The sequence below is a fragment of the Rattus rattus genome, chromosome 3 (assembly GCF_011064425.1).
Source record: "Rattus rattus isolate New Zealand chromosome 3, Rrattus_CSIRO_v1, whole genome shotgun sequence".
Taxonomy (NCBI): Eukaryota; Metazoa; Chordata; class Mammalia; order Rodentia; family Muridae; genus Rattus; species Rattus rattus.
The window spans coordinates 208852619-208880375 of NC_046156.1; positions in this window are offsets into that span (position 1 = coordinate 208852619).

A 27757-nucleotide genomic window follows, 5' to 3' on the forward strand; every position below is an offset into this window, starting at 1 on the left:
GTTTTCTTTGTTGTTTTTATTTGTTTGGTGTTTTTATTTGTTTGTTTGCTTTTTGGTTTGTTTGTTTTTATAGTGGTGCTTAGCAATTTCTTTTTCCACAGGGAAATAAAGATCGCACTTTCAGTTTTCATCTATTTTCTCATGGATTATGTTCTCTACATTCATTTCAATCAACTAGCCATCAGCTAATAAAACAAACATTATTAAGAATAATTTTTGCACTACTATACTATAGTGTGTTTCCTCCCACTCATATGATGTGAGCCATAACATGGGTACTATATTTTCTTACCTTGAAGAGCTTGTAAAAAGTAGCTTAAGCTATTTTATGTATATGAGTGCTCTATCTGTATGTAAATCTGCATGACAGAAGAGGGGATCAGATTTTGTTATCGATGGTTGTGGACCAACATGTGGTTGCTGGAAAGTGAAATCAGGACCTGTGAATGAGTAGCCAGTGCTCTTAACGACTGTACCATCTGATCAGCAAGTAATACAAATTGGAAAGGAAGAAGTTAAAATATCAGTAGTGTAGATGATGTCATATAATACTTGGGACCCCAAAAATTTCGCCAGAGAACATCTAAAACTAATCAACCAATTCAGAAAAGTGGCTAGATATAAAATTAACTCAAACAAATTCCTAGCCTTCCTCTAATCAAAGGATTAAGAGGCTGAGAAAGAAATTAGTGAAATAATGGCCTTCACATTAGTCACAGATAATATAAAATACCTTGGTGTAACTCTAACAAGAAAGTGAAAGATCTGTATGACGAAAACTTTGAGTTTCTGAAGGAATATATCAAAGAAAATATAAGAAGATGGAAATACCTCCCATGCTCATGGATTGGCAGGTTAATATTGTAACACATCTTATTGAAAACAATCTACAGATTTAATTCAATGACCATATAAATTCTTCTAAGACTTAGAGCGATTTGCAAATTCATTTGGAATAACAAAAAACCAAGATAGCAAAAATTATTATTATTTTTTTTTCGGAGCTGGGGACTGAACCCAGGGCCTTGCGCTCGCTAGGCAAGCGCTCTACCGCTGAGCTAAATCCCCAACCCCGCAAAAATTATTTTTAATAACAATCCCTATCTCTGACTTCAGGCTGTTTTGCAGAACAGTAGTGATAAAAGCAGTACGGTATTGGTACAGAGACAAGAAGGTACATCAGTGGAAAAGAATTGAAGACCCAGAAACGAAACCATACACCTGTGGTCACTTGATCTTTGGCAAAGGTTATAAATCCATCCAGCATTTTCAACAAATGGTGCTGGTTAAACTGGAGCTCAGCATGTAGAAGAATGCAAACTGATCCATTCTTATCTTCTTGTGCAATGCTCAAGTCCAGGTGGACCAAGGACCTCCACATAAAACCAGATACACTAAAAGTAACAGAAGAGAACATGGGGAAGTGTCTTGAAAACATGAGCAGAGGGAAAATTTACTGAAAATAAAACAAACAAACAAACAAACAAAAAATAATAGCTAACGCTCTAAGATCAAGAATCAACAAATGGGGTCTCATAAAATTGAAAAGCTTCTGTAAGGCAAAGGACACTCACATTAGCACAAAATGGGAACCAATAGATTGGGAAAGGATCTTTTCCAATCCTCCATTTGATAGAGGGCTAGTATCCAATATGTAGAAAGAACTCAAGAAGTTTGACTCCAGAGAATGAAATAACCCTATTAAAATGGGGTACAGATCTGAACAAAAAATTCTAAACTGAGGAATATCAAATAGACAAGAAGCACCTAAAGAAATGTTCAACATCCTTATTGGTATCCTTTTTAATGAGCCAAAACAAGCCATAATTTTGTTATTTTAGTTTGGATATAATAACTTCCCCTAAAGTTAGAGGCTATTTATGTACAAGAAGAACCACTTACTTATCCAAGAGAATTCCTTTCTCTAATAAAAACAGTTGTGGAAGTCACTGGATCTTGGACATGGACTGATTTAAAATATATGGAATTTACAGGGATCTGTTGTCTGAGTTTTCCCTTTTGTGGTTTAATTAAAGTACTTTTTTGGGCATTTCTTTTTCTTTTTATTCTTTCTAAAATTGTGTGTTCTATTTCCATTGCTGAATCTGCCGTAATTACCTATAGTAACTATACTTCCCAAGATTGGCTATTGATGTATTTCAACTTTTATTTAATATTCATTTTGAATGTATAGGTGCATGACTGCTTTTTGTAGTTTACGGTATATTTAGTAATCATTGAAAATATTTTAGCTTACTTCAGAAATACTTTGCAATTTACATTACATTACATTAATACTTATTTACATTTCGAGTGTTATTCCCTTTCCCGGTTTCCGGGCCAACATCCCCTTAACCTCTCCCCCTCCCCTTCTTTTTGGGTGTTCCCCTCCCCATCCTCCCCCCATTGCCACCCTCCCCCCAACAATCACGTTCACTAGGGGTTCAGTCTTGGCAGGGCCAAGGGCTTCCCCTCCCACTGATGATCTTACTAGGATATTCACTGCTACCTATGAGGTCGGAGTCCAGGGTCAGTCCATGTATAGTCTTTAGGTAGTGGCTTAGTCCCTGGAAGCTCTGATTGCTTGGCATTGTTGTTCATATGGGGTCAAGCCCCTTCAAGCTCTTCCAGTTCTTTCTCTGATTCCTTCAACAGGGGTCCTGTTCTCAGTTCATTGGTTTGCTGCTGGCATTCGCCTCTGTATTTGTTGTATTCTGGCTGTGTCTCTCAGGAGAGATCTACATTCGGCTCCTGTCGGCCTGCACTTCTTTGCTTCATCCATCTTGTCTAATTGGGTGGCTGTATATGTATGGGCCACATGTGGGGCAGGCTCTGAATGGGTGTTCCTTCAGTCTCTGTTTTAATCTTTGCCTCTCTCTTCCCTGCCAAGGGTATTCTTGTTCCCCTTTTAAAGAAGGAGTAAAGCATTCACATTTTGATCATCCGTCTTGAGTTTCGTGTGTTCTATGCATCTAGGGTAATAGCATTTGGGCTAATAGCCACTTATCAATGTTAACTCAAGAATTTTGATCATCAGCCTCCCAAATGACTAGAATATCTATTGTGAGTCACCATTCCTAATTAGAATATTCCTTTAAATTTTTATTTATTTATTTATTCATTCATATTGGATTTTTTTAATTTACATTTCAAATGTTATCCCCTTTCCCGGTTTCACCTGTCCCTTTCTGCCTCCCAACCCTGAAATTCCCCTACACTGGGGGGAGTCCAGCCTTGGAATGACCAAGGGATTTTCCTTCCATTGGTGCCCTACAAGGCCATCCTCTGCTACATATGGTCTGTCATGTGTGCTGTTTGGGTGGTGGTTTAGTCCCTGAGAGCTCTGGTTGGTTGGAATTGTTCTTATGGAATTGTTCCACTTCAGCTCTTTCAATCCTTTCGCTAACTCATCTAAGAGGGACCCTACTCTCAGTTCAATGGTTGACTGTGAGCAGTCACCCTTGCATATGTCATGCTGTGGAAGAGCCTCTCAGGAGACTGCTATATCAGGCTCCTGTAAGTACGTACTTCTTGGTATCAGCAATATTGTCTGGGTTTGGTGACTGTATTTACATTCATGGGCTGGATCCTCAGGTGGGCAGGCTCTGAATGGTCATTCCTTCAGTCTTCTCTCCAAATCTTGTCTCTATATCTCTTCCTATGAATATTTTTATTTCCCCTTTTAAGAAGGACTAAAGCATCTGCACTTTGGTCTTCCTTCTTGAGCATCATGGGGTCTGTATTTGTATCGTCAGTAATTTGAGCATTTGGGTTAATATGCACTTATCAGTAAATATTGTGTGTGATCCCTTGTTATCAGGTTATTTTACTCAGGATGACATTTTCTAGTTCCATCTATTTGTCTATGAATTTTATGAGTTGTTTTTTTTTTCAGAGCTGGGGACCGAACCCAGGACCTTGTGCTTGTTAGGCAAGCGCTCTACCACTGAACTAAATCCCCAACCCCATTTTATGAGGTTTTAATAGCTAAGAAGTACTCCATTGGGTTAGATGTACTATATTTTCTGTATCCATTCCTCTGTTGAAGGACATCTGTGTTCCTTCCAGCTTCTGGCTATTATAAGTAAGGCTACAATGAACATAGTGGGCATGTGTCCTTGATATATGTTGTAGCATCTTTTGGATATATGCCCAAGAGTGCTATACCTGGGTCCTCAAGTAGTACTATGTCCAGTTTTCTGAGGAACCTCCAGACTGATTTCCAGAGTGATTGTACCAGTTTACAATCCCACCAACAAGGGAGGAGTGTTCCTCTTTCTCCACATCCATGTCAGCATCTGTTGTCACCTGAGATTTGGTTTTAGCCATTCTCACTGGTGTGAGGTAGAATCTCAGGGTTGTTTTGATTTTCATTTCTGTGATGACTAAAGATGTTGAACATTTCTTTAGATACTTCTCAGTCATTCTATAATCCTCAGCTGAGAGTTCTTTGTTTAGCATGTAAGGCATTTTTAATAGGTTTAGCTGCTTTTCTGGAATCTAACTTCTTGTGTTCTTTGTGTTTGATATTTAGTTTATAGGCTTGTTTTCCTTTACTGTCTCCATACAACAATGGTCACTGCAGGTGGAAAGAAGTGATCTTGGTTGCAAAAAACTAACTGTTGTTGTTTCTTTAGAATATTATTTTGGGTTTGCTAGGCATGGATTCCAGGCCAACATATGTATTTACATATTTCATTTGATGACTATTATTGTGCTTTTAAAAGCCACTGACAGAGTTTCAATTAAATGACTTCATGAATTTTAGTGGGCCATCTTTTCATTAATTAAATATCATCTGTTTAAATTCCTTTTGTAAATAAAATAATTCAACTAAACTAAGTCCCTTAATTGATCAAAACTGTCTTAAATCAAATAAACATCAACTTTTGATATAAGAGCACTTGAAAAATTTATTAAAAATTTTAAAACAAAAAATAATTTGGAAAATTTGTAATTTTCTGAATTAATTTTATTAATGTAATTACTTTTGTTTTTCTAGTTACATTCCTGTTTCGTACTATAAAGCAAAAAATTGTAAAACTTTTGAATATATGTATTTTTATTTCTATGTTTCAGGTCTTCTGTATTACATCTTTTGCTATATCAAGACCATCACAAAAAATTCATCGACAGTAACTTATATTATTCCCTACTGATTATCTGATTTTTTTCTAATTTTGTTGTTTGGCTACATATTTGCAAAGAAAATGATATTCCCCCCAAATGTTTATATTGATTTCTATTTTTTGATATAAGAATTCCAAAGTGGCACAGTAAAATGAACTGTAATTACACATATTAAACTTACTATTATAAAGGTAATGTACCAATATTAAATGCAACTATCTGTATAAAATGATGGCTCTAATAATTTATAACATTTCGAAGAAATATAATACTACACACAAACACTCACATACAACAACCTAACAATCAAAACACAGGTTCAGAGGACCTACCTCAGACCTATTCATGCTCCATGATTGCTGCCTCAGTCTCGTTGAGCACCTATGAGCACTGCAGTATTTAGTCAATATCCCTGGGAATCCTGCGTTGTTTGTTTGTTTGCTATTTGCTTTTTTTGAATGGTAAAGGAGAAGGGGTGGATCTGAGAGAAAAGAGTACACTTGGAATGGAGGAACTGGGAGAAAAGGAGGAAAGAAAAACTGTAGTCTAGATGTATTATATAAGAGAAGAATTTTTTTAAAAAATCAAAGAAAAAAATCTATGTCCATAACACTTTGCCTGGCTGTGAAGCTATACATTTTTTCTCATTTAAAACACTCCTTCATGCCTTAATTTTTGAAGTCAACAAAGGAAGAAGTTGGTTCTACCTAAAGTTTTCATTGATTTCCTATCATTTTTTAATTATCACTGTCTTTAGATCATGGGACATAAGACAAAAAACTGAGGTGAGATTGTCACATTGCAAAAGAGAAATTGGAACAGTTTGACAATTCTAATTAATTTTGCGGACAGTTATCATTCTCAGAAAATAGCTATAAAGCATGCTGAAAATAGTCATGATTTACATGTCTTGACCCTTACCATAAATAGTTGAATAAAGCACTCTTTTTTCTGGTAGGTGTTAAATAATTTGCTTAAAGTAACTAAGTAATTTTGATAGTATTTGACTTTTTACTTTATTATATACATATATATAATAAAGTTAAAAGTCATGTTATGGGCTCATGTCTCATAACTGTTTCCAGATCCTTGTCACTCCCCCAACTCACTGACACAAAAACAGCAAGAAAAAAAAAGAGAGAATAACATATGAATAACCTTATAAATGTAAAAGCATAAGACACTGTATAGACACATGCATATGCCAAACAACCCATAAAGGATAAAATAAGGAATCATAATATAGAAACTATCCCTACAAAATGCCATATTAGACAACATGTCAACAAAAATACCATTGATTTACTCTGTGCTTTACAACTACTGCTGGCCAAAGGCCTACCTTGAATCAATGATATGCCCCCTGAGACTTCACTATGAGAAAACTATTTTTTTAAGTAAGTAATTCTCAATTATAGATAACTTCTTGGTTAGTGATGGGTGTCTGCATCTACTTGAACCTGTGCATGCTACCACAGTCTCTGAGTATATATTTGCATCTGTCCTCTTATGTTGGAAGGACACTGTTTCCTTGGAGTCATCTTTAGCTCTTAAAATCTTTCTACATAGCATCTTTTCTTCATAGCTACATTAACCTTGTGGGAAGGAGTTTGATGACAGCGTTCCATTGAGGAATTAGTCATCTAAAAGCTGTCATTCTATAAGCCTTGTCATTTGTGAATCTTGGTGTTAGTTTCCATATACTCTAAGAGAACTCTTCTCTGATGTTAGATAAGCAAGGCACTGATCTATGGACATGGCAGTGTGTCATTCCTTAGCAGCCATTTTAATGCAATTTTCCTTGAGAGCAATACTATTTTACCATAGACCATTGGTCTATCTAGTTTCAGGTTAATGGCTTCTTGGTCAGTTTCAGACATAGACATTAACTCCTAAGTGTACCTTAAGTCCAATTAGAGAGTAATTGGTTATTCCATATTCCTTAATATGAACACACACACACACACACACACACACACACACACCAGAATAAAAAACAACAACAAAAACTTGATAGCTAAAGGAATTATGAGTAATCATGGAAATACTGGAGGTATAACCTTCTAAATTACAAGGTTTACTATAAAGCTTTAATAATGAAAACAGTAACATATTGTAGAAAAACTAATTATATTCAATTGAACCAAAGTGAAGACAGAAACATACATCTGCTTACCTAGGGACACCTCAATTTTAACAAAGATATGAGAAACTTACAGAGAAATTACAGAAATATCTTCAATAAATGATATTGCTTAAACTGAAAACCTTCCCGTAAAAATGGAATTAGATGAACATTTATTACTTTAAACAAAACTTGACTCCAAATGGATCAAGACCTTCAACATTAGGGCAGAAACACGAGTTCTGATAGATGAGAAAGTGAGAAACAGCTAGGAACTCTTGACACAAAGAAAGGCTTTCTGAATTATACAATGACGATGCAGACACTAAGACCAACAGTTTGTAAATGGAAAAAATCCTATTGAAAATGTTCAAAAGACAAAGAATGCTATTAGGCAGACATGGCTGCAGCCTACAGAATCAGAAAGGATTTCTGTCTACTACACATTTCATAAAGAACTAGTAAAAAATGTTCAAAGAACTCAAAATATTGGATAACAGAAGAACATAAGCTCTATGAAAAATTAGGTACAGAACTAAACAGACAGTTTCAAAAGAAGAAACACAAATAGCTGAAAAATACTTGACAAAATGTTCAAAATGATGAGTAAGGTACTTTATTCCCTTTGCTTAGCCTCCTAAAGCTGTGTGCAGACATTAAAATTGCTACCCTGGATTACTGCTGTTGAGTACTATCCTGAAAAAAAAAGTGACATGTATAATTTATCTTTATGTCCTTTGTTTTCTGAGAACTTCCAGTTGATAAATATGTGCACTGTAGTTGAGAATGTGGAAGAATACAAAGAATAATAGACTTTCACTGAATCTACAGCTTTATTTAGGACTACACAAATAAAATTGAGGTATAAATGGATGGTCAATTTCCAACCAGTGACTTTGATTTGGATTTCTATTAAAGCTTCTCTATTTTTCACAGATATTTAGTTATTCACAATTAAACAACTATTCCTTATATAGAAGCCAGCTAGATTTAAGGCAAGCCATAGTAACTTAGCTTTTTGATATTGATTTGTTTGTTAAGGAATTATCTTTTATCAGAATGCAAATATTTTGATCAGTATACTTAATTTGTGTGGAATAGTGTTGGTAATGGTATGAAAAGAAACATATAATGAGAATGATTAGAAGTGCTTGGAAAAGTGAACAGTATAGGACAAGTAAAACACTTGAATTACACTTCAATTTTAGAAGCCAAAAAAATTAAAACTAACTGGAATTAAGTATGATCTGTGAATTTAAAACTTGATTGTGTACTTATATAGGTGATGCCAATGGTTCTTCATTCATGAGTGATCTTCTGTTACCACAAACTTTTTACCTACTGACTTCAAGGACCATTTGTTCCACACAGAGGAAAGCAAGAAAAAATTATACATGAAAGAAATTTCACTAAAAATAAATTAAATAATTAAACACTCATTGTGGAATACACAAAATGACTTATCTAGTTATATCAAAAAAGTATAAAACTAACATAATGTAAATAATATAATTATTGTACTATAAGTATACTAGCCTATATAGTATGTTTTGGATATCAATAAAAACATTTACTTGATGTTACTATGTAACTATCTTTGGCACAAATATTTTAAAAACAGATATATTTATAAATATACTTAATTAATAAGACATGCAGTTTAAGAAACCTATAACTTACAGAGAATTATATTGTTAAATTACTAATAAGTTAACCTAAAATATTTGAAAATTATCGATGGTAACTAATGTTTTAGAAATTTGTTAATTTTTTTTATTGATTACTTTTTATTTACAGTTCAAATGTTATCCACTTTCCCAGGTTCCTGTTCATAAATGCCCTATATTATCCCTCCTCCTTCTTTTATGAGGGTATTCCCCCATCCATACCCACCCTTTCCAGCCTATCCACACTGACATTCCCTTACAATAGAGGAGGGGTAGAGACTTGGGAGGATTAAGAGCTTATTCTCTCATTGGTGACAGACAAGGTCATCTCTCCTACATATGCAGCTGGTGTCATGGGTCTGTCCATGTGAAATTTTTGGATGCTGGGTTAGTCCTTGGGAGCTCTGGTTGGTTGGTATTGTTGTTCTTACGGGTTTGCGAACCCATTCATCTCCTTCAATCCTTTTGCTAACTCCTCAGATGTGAACCACACTCTAGGTTCAATGTTTGGCTGCTAGCATCCACCTCTGTATTTGTCATGCTCTGGCAAAGCATCTCAGAAGACAACTATCAGGCTTCTAACAGCATGCACTTCTTGGCATCAGCAATACTGCCTGGGATTGGTGGCTGTATGTATATGGGCTGGTTCCTTAGGTAGGGCACTCTCTGGATGACCAATCCTTCATTATCTGCGCAAAACGTTGTTTCCTTATTTTCTCCTATGAATATTTTTGTCCTGCTTCCAGGAAGGACTGAAGTATCTGCATTTTCTTCAGACTTTGCTTGAGATTCATGTGGTTTGTGGATTGTACCTTGGGTAATTCAAGCTGTTGGGTTTATATTCACTTACAGTGAGTATATACCATTTTTTTTGTTTTGTTTTGTTTTGTTTTGTTTTGTTTGTTTGTTTGTGTGTGTGTGTGTGTGTGTGTGTAGTGTGTGTGTGTGTGTGTGTGTGTGTGTGTGTGTGTGTGTGTGTGTGTGTGTGTTTGTGATTGAGTTACCATATTCAGGATGATATTTTCTAGTCCCATCCATTTGCCTATGTGTCGCGCGCCCAACGTCTCGCCAGCAAGAACGACGTGCGGACACCAGGATCCTTCTGCAGCAAAGCGTTTATTGCATCTTGAAGAGGAGAGACCCGGGGCCCAGAAAGGCACAGCTTATAAAACCCTAGCATGGCGCGTCCACGCCTGATTGGTCGCTTACCCATGATCTCACTGGAACGCTCCGTGGTGGGCAAAGACTTGGCGCGAACACACTCTTGCACGTGCGCACACAGCTAGTTTCCTGAAAGGAAGTCAGGCTGGCACAGCGGAAGCCAGTGCCATCTTGTAATGGCGAAAGCTATCGTGGCTTTCCACGTGGGGCGCAGCAGAAGCCGGCACCATCTTGTAATGGTGAATGCTATCATGGCTTTCCACACCTATGAATTTCATGAAGTCATTATTTTTGAGAGTGGAGTAAGACTCCACTGTGTAAATGTATCACATTTTTACTGTCTTTTCCTCTGTTGAGGGACATCTGGGTTCTTTTCAGTTTCTGGCTATTATAAATAATGGTGATATGAACATATAACTGGGTTCTCAGGTAGTATTATATACAATTTTCTGAAGAAACTCCAGACTGATGTTCAGAGTGCTTTTACCAGCTTGAAATCCCACCAATAATAGAGAAGTTTTCCTCCTTCTCTACATCTGTGCCAGCATCTGCTGTCGCCTGAGATTTTTATCTTAGCCATTCTGACTGGTTTGATGTGGAATCTCAGTTTTTTTTTTCTTTTTTTGATTTGCATTTCCCTGATGACTAAGGATGTTGAACATTTCTTTGAGTACTACTTAGTCATTCAACATCTCTCCATGTGCAACAGCCTCGCCTAACTCCACCGGGCAAACAGGAAACCCAGATGCCTACTGCCATTAGGGACTACCAGCTCTGTCTGAATCCAAGAGACCATTAGGTACTACCAGTCCAGCTAACATCAAAGAGAAGAAAAGGGCTAAAGACCAGCCAGTGCAGAAACACAGTCAACAAAGACCAGGTAATGGAGCTCAGAACTCATCTCTTCCAGCAAGCCTTGAATACCCTTACACACACAAAGAGCAATAAAAAATATTCTATTATGAAGATGATAGAAGTCTTTAAAAAGGAAATAAATAAATTCCACAATGAAATAGCGGAAACACAATCAAATAGATAAAGGTCTTTAAAGATCAAACAAATAAATATAAAGCAATAATGGAAAATGAAATCAAACATTTGAAGGAGGTTAATAAATCTTTTTAAGACATTAAGACATGAAAATGGAAATGTAAGCTATAAATAACATACAAATAGAGGCAACCCTGGACACGGAATACCTGGGAAAGAAAATAGAAACAGTAGATACAAAACCTGACCAATGGAATAAAAGAGATGAAAGAGACAATCTCAGATGTAGAACATCTGAAGAAATTGATACGTCAGAGAAAACAACAAATCTAAAATGTCTCTAATCTAAGACATCCAGGAAATATGGGGTACTATGAAACAATAAAACCTAAGGATAATAGAAATAAAAGAAGGTATATATTCCCAGATCAAAGGCATTGAAAATATCATTAACAAAATCATAGAAGAAAATTTCTGTAACCAAAAGAGAAAGATGATTATAAACACAAAAGAAACTTATAGAACATCAATGATAATGGACCAGGAAAGAAAATCCTTCTGTTACATAATAATGAGAATACTAAAGAACAAAGAATATTAAAAGTGGTAAGGAAAAGGGGCTAGATAACATATAGAAGTAGACATATCACAATTATACCTGACTTCTCAACAGAAACTCTAAAAGCCAGAAAATCCTAAAAAGATGTCTTATGGACACTGAGCTATGGCAAATGTCATCTCAGTCTACAATACCTGGCAAACTTTCAAAATTTGATTCCAACTTGAACAAGAGAATGACTAAGATTAAAAAAAAAATACTGAAAGGACAGAACATTCTGCCAAGGATGTGGAGCAAGGTGAAAACTCCTATATTGCTGGTGGGAGTCCAAATTTGTACAAACACTCTGAAAATCACTCCAAGAGTTTCTCAGAAAATTGGGAATACTGCTACCATAGAACCCAGCTGTACTATTCCTGGGCACACATTGAAAAGATAATTCACTCTACCGCAAGGACATGTGCTCCACTATTTTCATAGCAGTTTTATTCATTAATTTAAAGAATCTGCTGCAGATAAGTACACCCAACCAAGGAACAGAAGCTGATGACCCCTCTGTTGAATTAGAGAAAAGCTGGAGGAAGCTGAGGAGGAGTGAAACCCTGAAGGAGAAGCAGCATTATCAATTAACCTGGATCCCCGTGATCTCTCAGATACTGGATCACCAACCAGGCAGGATACACCAACAGACATACAGCAGAGGACTCCCGGGTCTGGGTTTAGTCAGAGAAGATGCACCTAACCCTCAAGAGACTGAAGGTCCCAGGAAGTTTAGAGGTCTGGTGGGACGGCCATTTTAACATCCTCATGGAGTCGGGGCGGAGGGTGGGGGGTAGGAGAGGGAGCAGGTAGAGTATGTGGAACAGTCGGAGGGTGGAACAGAAGGGGAATAAAATCTGGAATGAAAAAAAATTTCAAAAAATTTAAAAATACACACATTGTCATCATCTTCCTAACATTTGGGACAGAAGTTCCTATTTCACAGTGGGTTATACTATAATTTAAAAATTCTGTCATATTGCAGAAAATTAGGCAATTTTACTAGTGTATTTAGAACTTTTCTTTAATCAAACATTTGTTTCAATGTGAAATCACAAAGATTTATATTATCTTAATAGAAGGATGACACATAAAAAATTACTTATGTGATAAGATTAGTATATGAATGTGGAGAATTAAAAATATTTTCAATAAATGCTCAATTTATTTTTTTAATAGTTTGCAAATTTTCATTTATGAATATATGGTATTTATGTCTTCAACAAACAACTGCTCCAATATATCCCCATTTAAATTTGTGGAAGATATTCTTAATTAATTATTTTTAGTCTACATATTACATTAATATGAAAACAGCACATTGAGTCTACTTAATTTTATTTGTGTGTTTTATTTATTTAGTTTTATTTACTTATTTTATTTAGTAGTGACCACTGGGATTTTTTTGGAAAGGACTGGAGAAGGCAATAAAGAAGAAGGAAGAAGAAAGAACAATTAAAACTAAGCATGTGTATTTGAACAGCCTTAGGAAACAATATTATTTTGTGTTTGCCTTAAAATTGCATACAATTATATAGGGTACTGAGTAGCTCCTTAGTCTCTGTGAAGTAATGACTTCTATAAACTGTGAAACTTGTGTATACAATTCCACGATCCTTTGAATTTGAGGGAAAATGTGAATCTGCTGTGTTTCACACATTGAGTACTATTTCACACAAAGGTTTTAAGTATTGAACCAGATATGTATTCTTTTTTGAGTTAATAAACATTTAACATAATTTAATAGGCAGAAATTGACTTCATTCTAAGTGCAGTGAATATGATAGTTTCTTTTCTTTTTTTTCCCCCATTGAGAAAAGTTTATCACAACAATAGAAAGGGAAGCAACACAGTGATATTTGAAACAAAGGGTGCTAAATTAGTGATGAAAAATATAATTTATCACAATGTAGGGTGAAAGATTTTGATTCTAGTTATTTAATGTAAGCAGTAAATCCTTTCTTTTAAATTCTTTTAAGAATCTTCTAGAAACTGTTATAATCCCAAAACCCATGATTAAAATTATAATTTTTCAGTTGCCCATGGCCACGTACATTGTGGCAAAACTAGCTTATTGCCGGGTGCTAGCGATGAAAATAAAACAGGCATGGCGGAAAGCACTTGTAGTCTCAACTCTGAGAGGCTGAGGCAGAAGAATTGTGAATTCAAGGTTGACATACTGGGCATAAAAGTCCAAATCAAGCCATCTAAATATATACAGACACAAAAGATAATATTGTACAAGGAACACAACTTTCATTTGTTTCAAAAGAGAAAAAAATTCTACTGCAGAAAATATGTAGTTAGAATTTGAATGGACTGTTAAACACCTATTAATCTCCACCATTCACTGTAATTTTACATTTTACAACCAGAAAGCATCACCCCATGATTAAGGGCCCAGAACTCTGCTTGTCAGTTATGAATCCTACAGTGTCAAGAACTTTATTCTTCTGGTCTGAGGTAGGTAGGATTTATTCTTTTGGAAAAGGCAATAACTATGTAGTTAGTAGAGATTTTGCCCTCATAAATTCTTCAGGCCATTATTCATTGCTGTAGAACTCATAAAAGTATTGGGGGGTATTCTGATTTATGGTCTGAATCAGCAGAAAACTTTAAGGACTTGAATTCAAATATACAGCACATGGTAACATTTCAGTCTCCAGGAAACAAGTATCATGGATTGATTGCTCTTTGAACTTTTTTAATCTGATACAATTTTTACTCACATAATTTGTTTCAGTGAACTAACTGTCATGAGGAGTAAACTAATAAGCCAAGTTTTCAATGAAAACATCTTCTTTTGAGTTTTATTTCAAACTTTAAACATTCAAAGTTACTATTAGTTCAGTGACTCCTCTGGTGTCAGTCTTTTGATGCCACAAATGTATCTTTTATTGATCTCTTATCTTAGCGATTATAGACTCAAATTTTTTTGTCTCTGTGGTAAATTATCATAGTCCATTTTTTACTATGTAAGGAGAATTATGCTCCCAATAACCTCATCATATCAAACTTCATGCACCATTATTAATATACAAAGTCTGTCTGAGTAGAGAACATTCAAGCTTAAAAGTAAAATGTGTGAAATTTCAGAATTTGGAGAACAGGGAGGACTGGTAGCACATTGTTTTAAAGAAAAAAATGAACATTTATATTCCTTCAATTATAATGTTAATATAACAAGACTATATATGCCTATTGGTTGTAACCAATTTCTATTTAGCTTACATAAGTTAACCTATTTAAAGCTTATATAAGTTGTAACCATATAAATTAATTCATTAACTTTTTATTATAGAGATTATTTTATTAGAAAGAATTAGAAAACATAAAATACATGAAGGAGATTAAAAACAAATTAAAAGAATTTCTCATCACTAAGAAATAACTGCAGAGAACACTGAAACGGGCATGTTTGTGTAAAGTGAAAGATGAATTTTAAAGAAGGAGTGAAGCATCTGCATTTTGGTCATCCTTCTTGAGTTTCATGTGTTCTGTGAATTTAGGGTAATTCTAGCATTTGGGCTAATATCCACTTATCAATGAGTGCATACCATGTGTGTTTTTCTGTGATTGGGTTACTCAGTCAGGATGATATTTTCCAGTTCCATCCATTTGCCTATGAATTTCATGAAGTCATTGTTTTTGATAGCAGACTAGTATGCCATTGTGTAGCTGTACCAGATTTTCCGTATCCATTCCTCTGTTGAAGGGCATCTGGGTTCTTTCTGGCTTCTGCCAATTATAAATAAGGCTGCTATGAACATAGGGGAGCATGTGTCTTTTGTTATTTGTTGGAGCATCTTTTGGGTATATGCCCAAGTGAGGTATAGCTGGGTCCTCAGGTAGTGCAATGTCCAATTTTCTGAGGAACCTCCAGACTGATTTCCAGAATGTTTGTACCGGTCTGCAGTTCCACCAATGAAGGAGTGTTCCTCTTTCTCCACATCCTTAACAGCATCTGCTGTCCCAGAGTTTTTGATCTTAGCCTTTCTGACTGGTGTGAGGTGGAATTTCAGGGTTGTTCTGATTTGCATTTCCCTTAAGACTGAAGATGTTGTACATTCCTTTAGGTGCTTCTCAGCCATTCGGTATTCCTCAGCTGTGAATTCTTTGTTTAGCTCTGAACCCCATTTTTAATAGGGTTATTTGTCTCCCTGCAGTCTAACTTCGAGAGATCTTTGTATATTTTTTATATAAGCCCTCTCAATCTGTTGTAGGTGTGGTAAAGATCTTTCCCAATCTGTTGGTTGCCATTTTGTCCTAACATCAGTGTTCTTTGCCTTATAGAAGCTTCTTAGAGCATAAGCCATTGGTGTTTTGTTCAGGAAATTTTCTCCAGTGCCCATGTGTTTGAGATGCTTCCTCACTTTTTCACTTTTTCTTCAATTCGTTTGATGTTGAGTTTCTTGGTCCACTTGGACTTAAGCTTTGTACAGGTTGATGAGAATGGATTGATCTACATTCTCCCACATGCTGACCTCCAGTTGAACAAGCCCCATTTGCTGAAAATGCTATTTGGAGATGTGATTATGTTTGTGTGCTTTTCTTCTCTTTCTTTCATTGGAAAACGATTCGTTCCTTGGTTTCTCTAGGGCATGGCTTGTCTCCTTGTGTTAGGCTTTACAATTTATTATCCTTTGTAGGGCTGGGTTTGGAGAAAGGTATTGTGTAAATTTGGTTTTGTCATAGAATATCTTGGTTTCTCCATATATGTTAATTGGGAGTTTTTCTGGATACAGTAGCCTGGGCTGGCATTTGTGTTCTCTTAGGGTCTGTATGACATCTGTCCAGGATCTTCTGGCTTCCATAGTCTATGGTGAGAAGTCTGATGTAATTCTGATAGGTCTGCCTTTATATGTTACTTGACCTTTTTCCCTCACTGCTTTTAATATCTTTTCTTTGTTTTGTGCATTTGGTGTTTTGACTATTATGTGATGGGAGGAGTTTCTTTTCTGGTTCAATCTATTTGGAATTCTGTAGGCTTCCTGTTATATTTATGGGCATCTATTTCTTTAGGTTAGGGAAGTTTTCTTCTATAATTTGATGAAGATATTTAATGGATTACAAACTCATATAACCACTCTGGAAATCAGACTGGAGGTTCCTTAGAAAATTGGACACTGTACTACCTGGGGATCCAGCTATACCCAAAGATGGCACATACCCAAAAGATGCTACAACATACAACAAAGACACATGCTCCACTATATTCATAGCAGCCTTATTTATAATATGCAGAAGATGGACAGAACGCAGGTGCCCTTCAAAAGAGGAATAGATGCAGAAAATGTAGCACATCTACACAATGGAGTACTACTCAGCTACTAAAAACAATGGCTTAATGAAATTCATAGGCAAATGGATTGAACTAGAAAATATCATGCTGAGTGAGGTAACCCAATCATGGAAAAACACCCATGGTATACATTCACTGATAAGTGGATATTAGCCCAAAAGCTCAAATTACCCAAGATACAATCCACAGTCCACATTAAGCTCAAGAAGAAGGATGGCTAAAATGTTCATGCTTCACTCTTTCTTAAAGGGGGAATGAAAATATTCATAGTCAAGGATGTGGAGGCAAAATTTGAGCAGATACTGAAGGAATGGCCATTCAGAGCCTGCCCCACATATGGCCCATATATATCTCTACCAAAACTAGATAAAATTGATGAAGCTAAGAAGTGTATGCTGACAGGAACTGTATATAAATGTATCCTGAGAGACACAGCCACAACCTGTCAAATACAGTGGTGAATGCTGGCAGCAAACCTTCGAACTGAGAAAGGGACCCTATTGGAGGAATTAGAGAATGGATTGAAAGAGCTAAAGAGGCTTACAACCCCATAAGAAGAACAATGCCAACCAGCCAGAGCTCCCAGGGACTAAACCAGTACCCAAAGACTATACATGGACTGACCCATGGCTCCAGCTGCATATGTAACTGAGGATGACTCTTTTTGGGCACCAAAGGGAGAAGCCTTTGGTCTTGTCAAGGTTGGACCCACAGTGTGATGGAATGACAGCGTTTACAGAAAGTGAGGGGGTGGATTGGGAGGAGTCACCCTTATATAAGATGGGGAAGGGGAGGAAATAGGGGGCTTATGGACAGGAAACCAGGAAAGGGAAGAAAATTTGAAATGTAAATATAAAGATAAAAAAATGAAAAAGAAAAGAAAAAATAAAAGAAACCAGGCTGGAGTTTGGGCTGACATCAAAGTCTTGTTTCTGATTTTTTTTTTCCTTTATTGGCAATAATGGTCAGTTACTAAGGAAAAAAAAGAAGTTTCTCTGAGTGAAAATCCAAGATCTAGGTACATAAAGATATATTGTAGAATGATCTAGTATTTTGTGAATACATTCCTAGTATTTTAATTGAAGCTTATTTAAGAATAATTATGCAGAAGGTTTTAACTCCATTCAGTATTTGGTTATACTCTTTGCCTAGGATTTATGTAAAATGGGATCTTTTAATCTTTAAAATTGGTCCTACATAATTTGGACTTTTACATATTTATGTCTGTGTATGTGTGTAAATTCAAGTATAGTTCTTTAAAGAAAAAAAAGGGGGGTAAGGAAATTTTTGGTTTTATGTAATTTACTATTTATTCTGATTTTCTTTGCAGATTTAAAAATTGAGAGATGGTAATTTAATTTTTAATTGATCATTTTATTTATTTACATATCATATGCTATCCCACTGCCTTGTTTCCCCTCCCTATCTCATCTCCCTATCTCATCTCGCTTTCATTCTGCTTCTATGAGGGTGCTCCACACACACACCTACTCCCAGGACACTGCCCTAGCATTCCCCTACATGTCCCGTGCTACGTCTCACCAGCAGGAACGACGCGGCACACACAGGATCCTTCTGCAGAAAAAGCTTTAATGCGTCTTGAGAGGAAGAGCATAAGCTTACAATGCGGAGACACCGAGTGAGGAATAACCGTCCCTTATAGAGGAAACTATCCTCGCCTAGGACGTGTCACTCTCTGACTGGTCGCTGCCAATTATGCCAGATGACGTACCAAAACGTACGTGTCCCTCTGAGTAGGGAAGTTACCAGGTGCCTGCGTATTGCCCTTTTTACTAGGTGCGTTCTGCCAGATGCCGGTGCCATCTTGTAATGGAGTATGTGAGGACAGCTCCTTGGACAGCTCCTCACATCTGTGAGGACAGCTCCTCAGACAGCTCCTCACATCTTCCCCTTTTCTGTTTTTTTAAGCAAACAGGACACCCAGATATAGGAGGGCAAAGACAGAGGTCATATCCTCATACAAAGTTGGCGAACCAGTACAAGAGAGAAACCCTTAGGCTGTTGTTGGGACCCAGGGCACTGGCAACCCGTTGCACTGCCATTTTTCGAGGGAGGGAAAACTGGGGCAGAAACCCTCATGTAATATGACATGCCTTCCAGGGAGCGTATTTGGTAGAACTTCCCTGTGCGATGCTAAGCTCGTCACCCCTCATGGGCTGCTCAAGCCGGACACTCTAATCCTGTGCAATGAACCGAGGTTCTCGGAGTGCAAGAGCTGTCCAGCGGGCGACCTGTTGCTTGAGCATGGTCAACCAGATATCGGCTGACACTCCTTGTTCAAGGGCTACAAGCGCCTGGGCGATCACTACTTTGTCCTTTCTTGTTTGAGATCTCAATTTGCAAAGCAACCAGAGGAGTAACACTAATCCACAGCAGAGGATCACTCCAAAAAGACCCACTCCCACCCATTCCTTGAAATAAGAGACTGCTGAGGTGATCCAGGACGACAATCCCTCCATCAAAGACAGGTCCAGTCGGGTAGAATTTACTTGAATGATGGTAGCTCTCAGCTCCCGAAGTGTCTGTTCAAACTCCGAGGTCCAATTCTGTAACAGATGCTGTGAAAGACTCTTAGACAGATTAGCAGCTCTGGTAAATTTGTCATATTATATGGAGGTGACTCAAAGGCCTGGGAGGTTTTGCTCACTACCAAGCTGGGCCAGTTGCCATAGAATGTCTAATTGCTCTCGGACCAGATCTATACGTTGGTTGACAAGCATAAGGCCTCCCTATATCTGAGTATTGGCCGAGGCCTGTCTGTCCCGAGCCACAGAGACGGTGGCCGATAAATCATTGATAGTTTGGGTTGTCTGTACTGAATTTGACAAGGCCAATGCCGAGGCAGTAACCGAGGCAGCGACTGCTGTCATAGCAATAATGCCAGCAATAATTGCAGAAGTACCAAAATCTCTTTTTCCTCTAAATAAGGTCATGGTCCCCGAGGTATCAACAGGGATCGGGATAAAGCGAGGCATGCGGGTAACTACTGCGATATTTTATATGAGTAGCTGTCCAGACAGAGGCAGCAGGTTTGATGTTCCCCGTCCAGAAAAATGACAACCGTCCCTTTTCGCCCTTTCCTCCAAGTAGCATCGCCATGGGCGTAAGATCAGTGCAGCTACCATTAACGGAATGTAAGGCCACCACCATAGAGAACTGTGGTGTTAGCCACAATGTCCTCCTCACCAGTTCCCCATGTGGCCTCCCTTAACCAAGCAGAAGATTGATTACATAACATAATGCAAGGGAGATCAAAAGATGTTTTGTTGAATATGCGAAACAAAGGCTGCCCTTAAGGGAATAGTCCATTTTCTTTTAGTCGTTCAACCTGTGAATCTTTTTAAGTAAATAGGCCAACCCTAAATCCCTGTTAGTGGTACATCACCGCATCGGGAGGGAAAGGTTGACATTATTCCCCATCGTAGCTTGCCCTGCACTGTTGCTGGCATCCATGGAAGAAGAGTGAGGAGGTGCAGGAGTCCCAGTCCTTCTTGATCACTTGCTGTGATGCTCGAGTAAGTAGTCCTGGAATCCATATGGATTTTCATTGTCCTATGGAAAAACACAGACAGCTCCCCTGGATCTTATTAAAACAGGATCCGGGCCTTTCCATTCATTTGTTAATACATCCTTCCATTTGACTAATTCTTTTGTCCTCTTGGGCTCTGAGCAATGTCGCTCAGCCGCTGTTTGTCCAGCTTCATCAAGATTTAAAAAATTTAAGGTAAAAAGGGCCAGAGCAGTGGCCACTCGGGGTGTTGGGGGGAGTTCTATCATAATTCCCCCTTCTAAGGTTTTATTTTCAGAGCTTTCAGAACTGTCGAGGTTCAGCGCTTCTAGCTCTTTCACAGGGTATAGGCTGGCTCCCCCTCCTGGTTTATGTGTAGAGGAGGAAGTGCTGGAATCTGAAAATTTCAACGCTCCCCTGTCTGCGGACTTACGGGAGGGCACCTTTTTCTTTCTTAGGGCGTCCTTTTTTCTTGTGGCAGCCAACCTCTCACTACGTTCGGTTTCTAACAGAGTTTCCCGGACTACCTCGAGAGTGGCCTGTCCTTCTACTACTGCTGCCTTACACGTTTCATCCTTTAAACAATTCTTAACCAGTTTCCGTATAGCTTTTGTCCCTAGGCGCAGATCCTCTTCCGCCAATTTTCTGTCAATGTCTTTTCCAAGTTTGTTCCATGAGGCAATCGTAAACGAGCCTGAACAGGCAAACCAAGGCGCCACCCTCTCCACCTCCTTCACAAAGTTTTTAAGTGTTCTTCCTCCAAGTTTGATGTCCCTCTGCTTTAACACTGATTCCAGGGCCGTGACCACAGACTGTGAGGATCCCATGATGGGCCAGGAACGCCGGCGGCTTATCTACGTCCGTCTGACAAGGTGTGAGGTGAAAGGGTAGAGACGGACACGCTGCTCTCTTATGTACGGGAGTCTTACACGCGCCTCTCCGAACGGTGCCGCTTATCTACGTCGGCCTTATCGCGTCCTTGCTCCCCAACAGTCAAAATCGAAGGTAAAAGGGAGCTGCGCGAAGCTCACTTATATATGAGAGACTGAGACGTGCCTTCAGCTGCTGTGATCGTCCTTTTAACAGCGAAAATGGTGAAAACAGAACATAAAGAGTAGGGTGGCTCCCATGACAAATACTATAGCCTCAACAAATCCTTCCCAAGGCGGTGACAACTCCAGACCAAAGTCCAAGAGAGGGCTGCCTCTCTGAACGTACCTACCTGCAGTTCTGAATCCTCCTTGTCGCCAAGGGATCTCCGAAGGTGCTGACGATGGCGAAGTCTTTCCCGGGTTTTTGGCACCAGATGTCCCGCGCTACGTCTCGCCAGCAGGAACGACGCGGCACACACAGAATCCTTCTGCAGAAAAAGCTTTAATGTGTCTTGAGAGGGAGAGCATAAGCTTACAATGCGGAGACACCGAGTGAGGAATAACCGTCCCTTATAGAGGAAACTATCCTCGCCTAGGACGTGTCACTCTCTGACTGGTCGCTGCCAATTATGCCAGATGACATACCAAAACGTACGTGTCCCTCTGAGTAGGGAAGTTACCAGGCGCCTGCGTATTGCCCTTTTTACTAGGTGCGTTCTGCCGGATGCCGTTGCCATCTTGTAATGGAGTATGTGAGGACAGCTCCTCACATATGTGAGGACAGCTCCTCGGACAGCTCCTCACATCTGTGAGGACAGCTCCTCGGACAGCTCCTCACATCTGTGAGGACAGCTCCTCGGACAGCTCCTCACACCTACACTGGTGCATCAAGCCTCCACAGGACCAAGAGCCTCCCCTCCCATTGGGAGCCATGTGTACTTTTTGGTTAGTGTTTTAGTCCCTGGAAACTGTGGGGATTCTGGTTGGTTGATATCATTGTTCTTCCTATGGAGTTACAAACCCCTTCAGCTCTTTCAGTCCTTACCCTAACTCCACTGGGGTCCCTGTGGTCAGTTTGATGGTTGGCTTGTAGCTTCTGCATCTGTAGTGTTCAGGTTCTGGCAGAGCCTCTCAGGAGACAGTCATACCAGACTCCTGTCAACAATCCCTTCTTTGCATCAGCAGTAGTGTCTGGGTTTGGTGTCTACAGATGTGATGGATCCCTAGACAGGGCAGTCTCTGGTGCTTTTTCTTCAGTCTCTGCTCCATTCATTGTTCCTAGAGTTACTTTAGGCAGGGTAAGTTCTGGGTTAATATTTTTGAGATGGGTGAGTGGCCCCATCTCTTAACCAGGACCCATGCTAAACCTCTGGATATGGTCTCTACAAACTCTCTCTCCCTTTTATTGAGTAATTCGGCTAATGTCATCCTCCTTGGGTCCTGGGAGCCTCTTTCCTTTTTGTTACTTGAGAATTTCTAGTGGTTACCTGCAGTTAGCCATTGCTCATTCCCACACACCTCCCTTCAATTTACTGACTCTCTGCACTTTTCCCCCATCTCCTCCCACACATAATCTTACCCTACTTTTTCCTTTCCTTCCTCTCTCCTTCTCAGGTCTTTCCCTTGCTCTAACCCCTATGATTACTTTATTCCCTATTCTAAGTAGAAATAAAGCATCCACACTTTTTTTTCTTGTTGAGCTTCATATGGTCTGTGAGTTGTATCTTCGGTATTCCCAATTTTCTCCTAATTATCAGTAATTATATACCATGTGTCTTCCTTTGTGACTGGGTTACCTCACTCAAGATGATATTTTGTAGTTCGATCCATTTGCCTGATAATTTCATGAAGTTATTTTTTTAATAGATGAGTAGTATGCTATTGTGTTAAGTACCACATTTTCTATATCCATTCCTCTGTTGAGGGACATTTGGCTTGTTTCCAGCTTCTGTCTATCATAATTAAGGCTGATATGAACATAGTGGAGCAAGTTTCTTTGTTATATGTCTGATCATTATTTGGGCACATGCTCACTTGTGGTACAGCTGTGTCCTCACATACTATTCTATCCAATATTCTGAGTAACCACCAGACTAATTTCCAAAGTGGTTGTACCAACTCGGTTTTGATTTTTAAAATCAAATAAATAAATCTGATTTTATTTGAAAATAAAAGAATAACATTCTTTTATTTTTAGATATATGAGAATTCATTGATGTCCATGTTTTCTTTAATTATAAAAAATGAATGTATTTACAGGAGATTTTTCAGGAAAATATGTGTATATATAATAGCTAACTCTTCTACTATAAAGCAAAATCTTAGAGTAAACAAATTATATAGCATAGGTAAGCATCAATATATTTTCAACAGCTACTAATTTTCTAATATTTTGTAGGACTATTTATATATTGACATGATACAATTACCTTGTTTCACACCATAAGGTTCTAGGATTTCCAAGAACACATCAATCTGTTTATCTACTAGCAAAGAACGATCCTAGGTTACTTCATAACCCCTTGTATCTTACCAGATCACTATAGATTAAAGCAGTCCTTCTACAACAACAAAAACAACAGAAACCTGCCTATTTATGATAACTGAGAAACTTTTTAGTCAATGATTACTGAAGAAATAAAAAAGAAAGAAATCAAAGACTATAGAATTCAATGAAAATGAAGGCACAAATACCCAAATTTATGGAACACTGTGAAAGCAGTGCTAAAAGGAAAGATCACAGCACAAAATGCCTTCATACAGAAATTGCAAAGCTCTCATACTAATGATTGAAAAAGTATACTTGAAACTCCAGAAAAGGAAAAAGAACTAGGAGGAGGAAGAGGAGGAGGAAGGGGAGAAGGGGAAGAAGAGGGGGGAGGAGGAGGAAGAGGAGGAGAAGACAAAGAACAATACAATGAATCAACAAATCCAAGAGGTTTTCTTTGAGAAAATCAGCTTATAGTCCAACCCCTATACAAACTACCAAACACACACACACACACACACACACACACACACACACACACACACACACACACACACACACGAGAGAGAGAGAGAGAGAGAGAGAGAGAGAGAGAGAGAGAGAGAGAGAACCAAATCTAACAAAATCAGAATGAAATGGAAGACATAACAATACAAACTTAGGAAATCAAAATATCTCTAGGTCTTATTTCAAAAACCTATACTCCATAAAATAGGAAGATCTAAATGAAATCGTTGATTTTTCTCAACAGATACCTACTAACGAAATTAAACCAAGATCGATTAAACTATCTGAACAATTCTATAACACCTAAGGAAAGAGAAACAGTCATTAAAATTCCTCTAGCCATTGAAATTCCAAGGCCAGATGGTTTTACTCCAGAATTACACTAGGAATTTAGGAAAGGATAGCCATAGTACAATTCATGAACCCAGAAAGAATATAAATTTGGATGGTTCTAGGGTGGCATGAATAGATATCCCGGGTAAGGAGAAATAGAATGGATTTTAAAGGTAGACAGGGGGCAGTTGTGAACAGGGATCAGGTTGGAGCAATTGAAGTAAATGAGAGTGTAGGGGGAGAGAGCTGGAATGATGGGTATTGGGGAGTAGTGTAGAAATCTAGTGAAAAAGAAACTTCCTATAATCTATGAACGTTGTCCTAATATGTAATACTAGTAATGGGGGATAGAGTCAGAACTGGCCACCTTATATAGCAAGGCAAGACTCTTGGTGGCAGGATTATGTTATATTCTGAATTGTTTGGCGAGGTGATCCAGTGGCAATCTGCATGTAACCCAAGCTGATTCTAAGACAGAACATCACTCCTTGAAAACTGAGAGCAAGACCCCATTGCTAGGGACAACACCCATATATCTCATTAGACAGACCTCTCTGTCTGTGGTCAAGGTGATGTCTGAACAAACCCTTCATACCTATTTTCTAGTCTCTTGGACAGGAAAGTATTCTGTAGTCTACTGAACTAGAAATGTGGACACCAATCCAAACACAAAACTTTTAACCTATAATCTGCCCTACCTGAAAGATGTGGTCGGGTGATGGTGGCACATATCTCTGGGGAATGGCCAACCCACATTTGATTTAACTTCTAGTTCTTCTCTATGAGAAGAATCCCATGTAAGACACTGCCTGGATGGCCAGAAACTAGAGACTGGCTAGCCCCAAGACCTATGGTTGAACAAAATATGACAGATTCTTTTAGAAAAAAGATGTAATACCTAATAATAGATATATTTAAATACACATATATATCAATTTACTATAAATGTGTACTGGATTCTAAAGTAGATACTGTCATAAATATTAAGCATCTAAATAGTTTGTGTATTTTCGTAAACACAGAGAAACTATACTTCTCAAACTTGATTTGAACATTTCAAGGTACAAAACTGTACTTGTGCAGTTTTAATTGGAGAAACTTTCTCTGACCACAGATGGAAATAGATACAGAGATCTATATCCAGCCTTTAAGTGAAGAGTCTAAATTGGAGATCTTATATCCTATACCTTGCCTTTGAGCCTGGAGATTCCAACAGAAGGGAATGCTAAAAGATTATAGCAGTCATTGAGAGCACATAGAAAACATCAGGAAAATATGACCCATTGAATCAAGTATGTAGGGCACATATATGCTCTCAGAGACTGACATATAAAGCATAGAGATGGCAGAAATCTGCAACAAGTCTTCTTTGTGTATGTTCAAGCTGTTGGCTTGATGTTCAAGGATTCCTAACAGTGGAATTTGTGTTTTTGACTCATGTGATGCTCTTGGCACTCTTATCCTCCTATTAGATTGCCTTGCTCAGTCTCAATATCTTTTTACCTTGTATATTTTGTTTGGTTTATTTTCGTTGTTGTCTATTAGAGATCTTTTCTTTTCTGAAGGGTAGGCTTTTAATGACTATTTTAATTTCCTTGGGGTTTATGGGACTGTTTAGATAGTTTGGCTGATCTAGTTTTAACTTGATAAGTGACATCTTTCTAGAAAAATCACACATTTCATATAGATTTTCCAGTTTTGTTGAGTAAAGGAGTGTGTAGTAATTTCTTATGTTTGCATTTCCTCAGTTGATGTGTATTTCTCTTTTTCTTTCTGATTTTCTAAGTAGGGTACTTTGCTGTACCCTTTAGTTAGTTTGGATAAGGGTTTATTTATCTAGTTGATTTTATCAAATAAACTGCTCTTAGTTTTGTTGATTGTTTCTATATTTTTCTTTCTTAGTCATTTGTTGATTTCATTCATAAGTTTGCCAATTTCCTTCTATCTACTCTTTCTTGTTGTGTATGCTTCTTTTTCTTCTTGGGCTTTCAGTTGTGCTGTTGTTTTTAGTAAAGGATCTCTCAAATTTCTTTATGAAGACATGTAGGGCTTTGAGTTTTCCTCTTAACATGGCTTCGATTGTGTCCCATAAGTTTGGGTATATTATGCCTTCATTTCCATTGAATTCTAGAAAGTCTTTAATTTTCTCTTTATTTTGTCTATGAACAAGGTATCTTTGAATAGATAGTTGTTCATTTTCCATTAGTATGTGGGCTTTCTATTGTTTTTCTTGTTATTGGGGTTAGTCGGTGGTGATCTGCTAGATCACACAATCTTCTGAATTTGTTCATATTTACTAAGTGAGGGAACTTCTCTGATGGTGCTGAATGATCATAGAATCACTGTTAAGTTTCTTTAGTAGAAGTACTGTTTGTTTTTGCTTTTCCCTAGGTCCATGGCCTTTATCTCCTTGGCTTCCTGGCTTCTAAGGTAGTGTCAGTTTGAGTTCCATGTCATGGATTTTACTTTATATTCAATCAGACATTGTTTGGTTACTCTCACAGGCTTTGGGCCATTATACAAGTAATATATCTTAGAGGCAAAGCATAACCATCGATCAAACCTGGGTTGGTATTTACCTTTCTCCCCTAATAATGGACATATAACTTTTCAGTGCCATGAGTAAAGAGTAAAGGATCTACTTTGGCAACAGCTTCACTTCTCTATGTTAAATGAGATATGTTGATATTCAGCAATATATCCTTACTATCAGTTTGTAGAAACCAATACCCTTAGAAATAGGCTAAGTTTTATTTTGGTTTCCATAGGACTCCATTCGTCAAAAACATGATTAAAAGTCACCCACCTCTAATACCAAGAATGCCATTTTATGAAAAAAATGTCCAGTTGGGCTTCTATCTCCTTGTCTATTTGTCAGTTTCATTTATTTTATTTTATTTTATTTTATTTATTTATTTATTTTTTTTTTTTTGAGCTGGGGACTGAACCGGGGCCTTGTAGCTTGCTAGGCAAGCACTCTACCACTGAGCTAAATCCCAACCCTGTCAGTTTAATTTAAATGGGATTGATAACGTAAAATTTTGGAAGCTTCTAT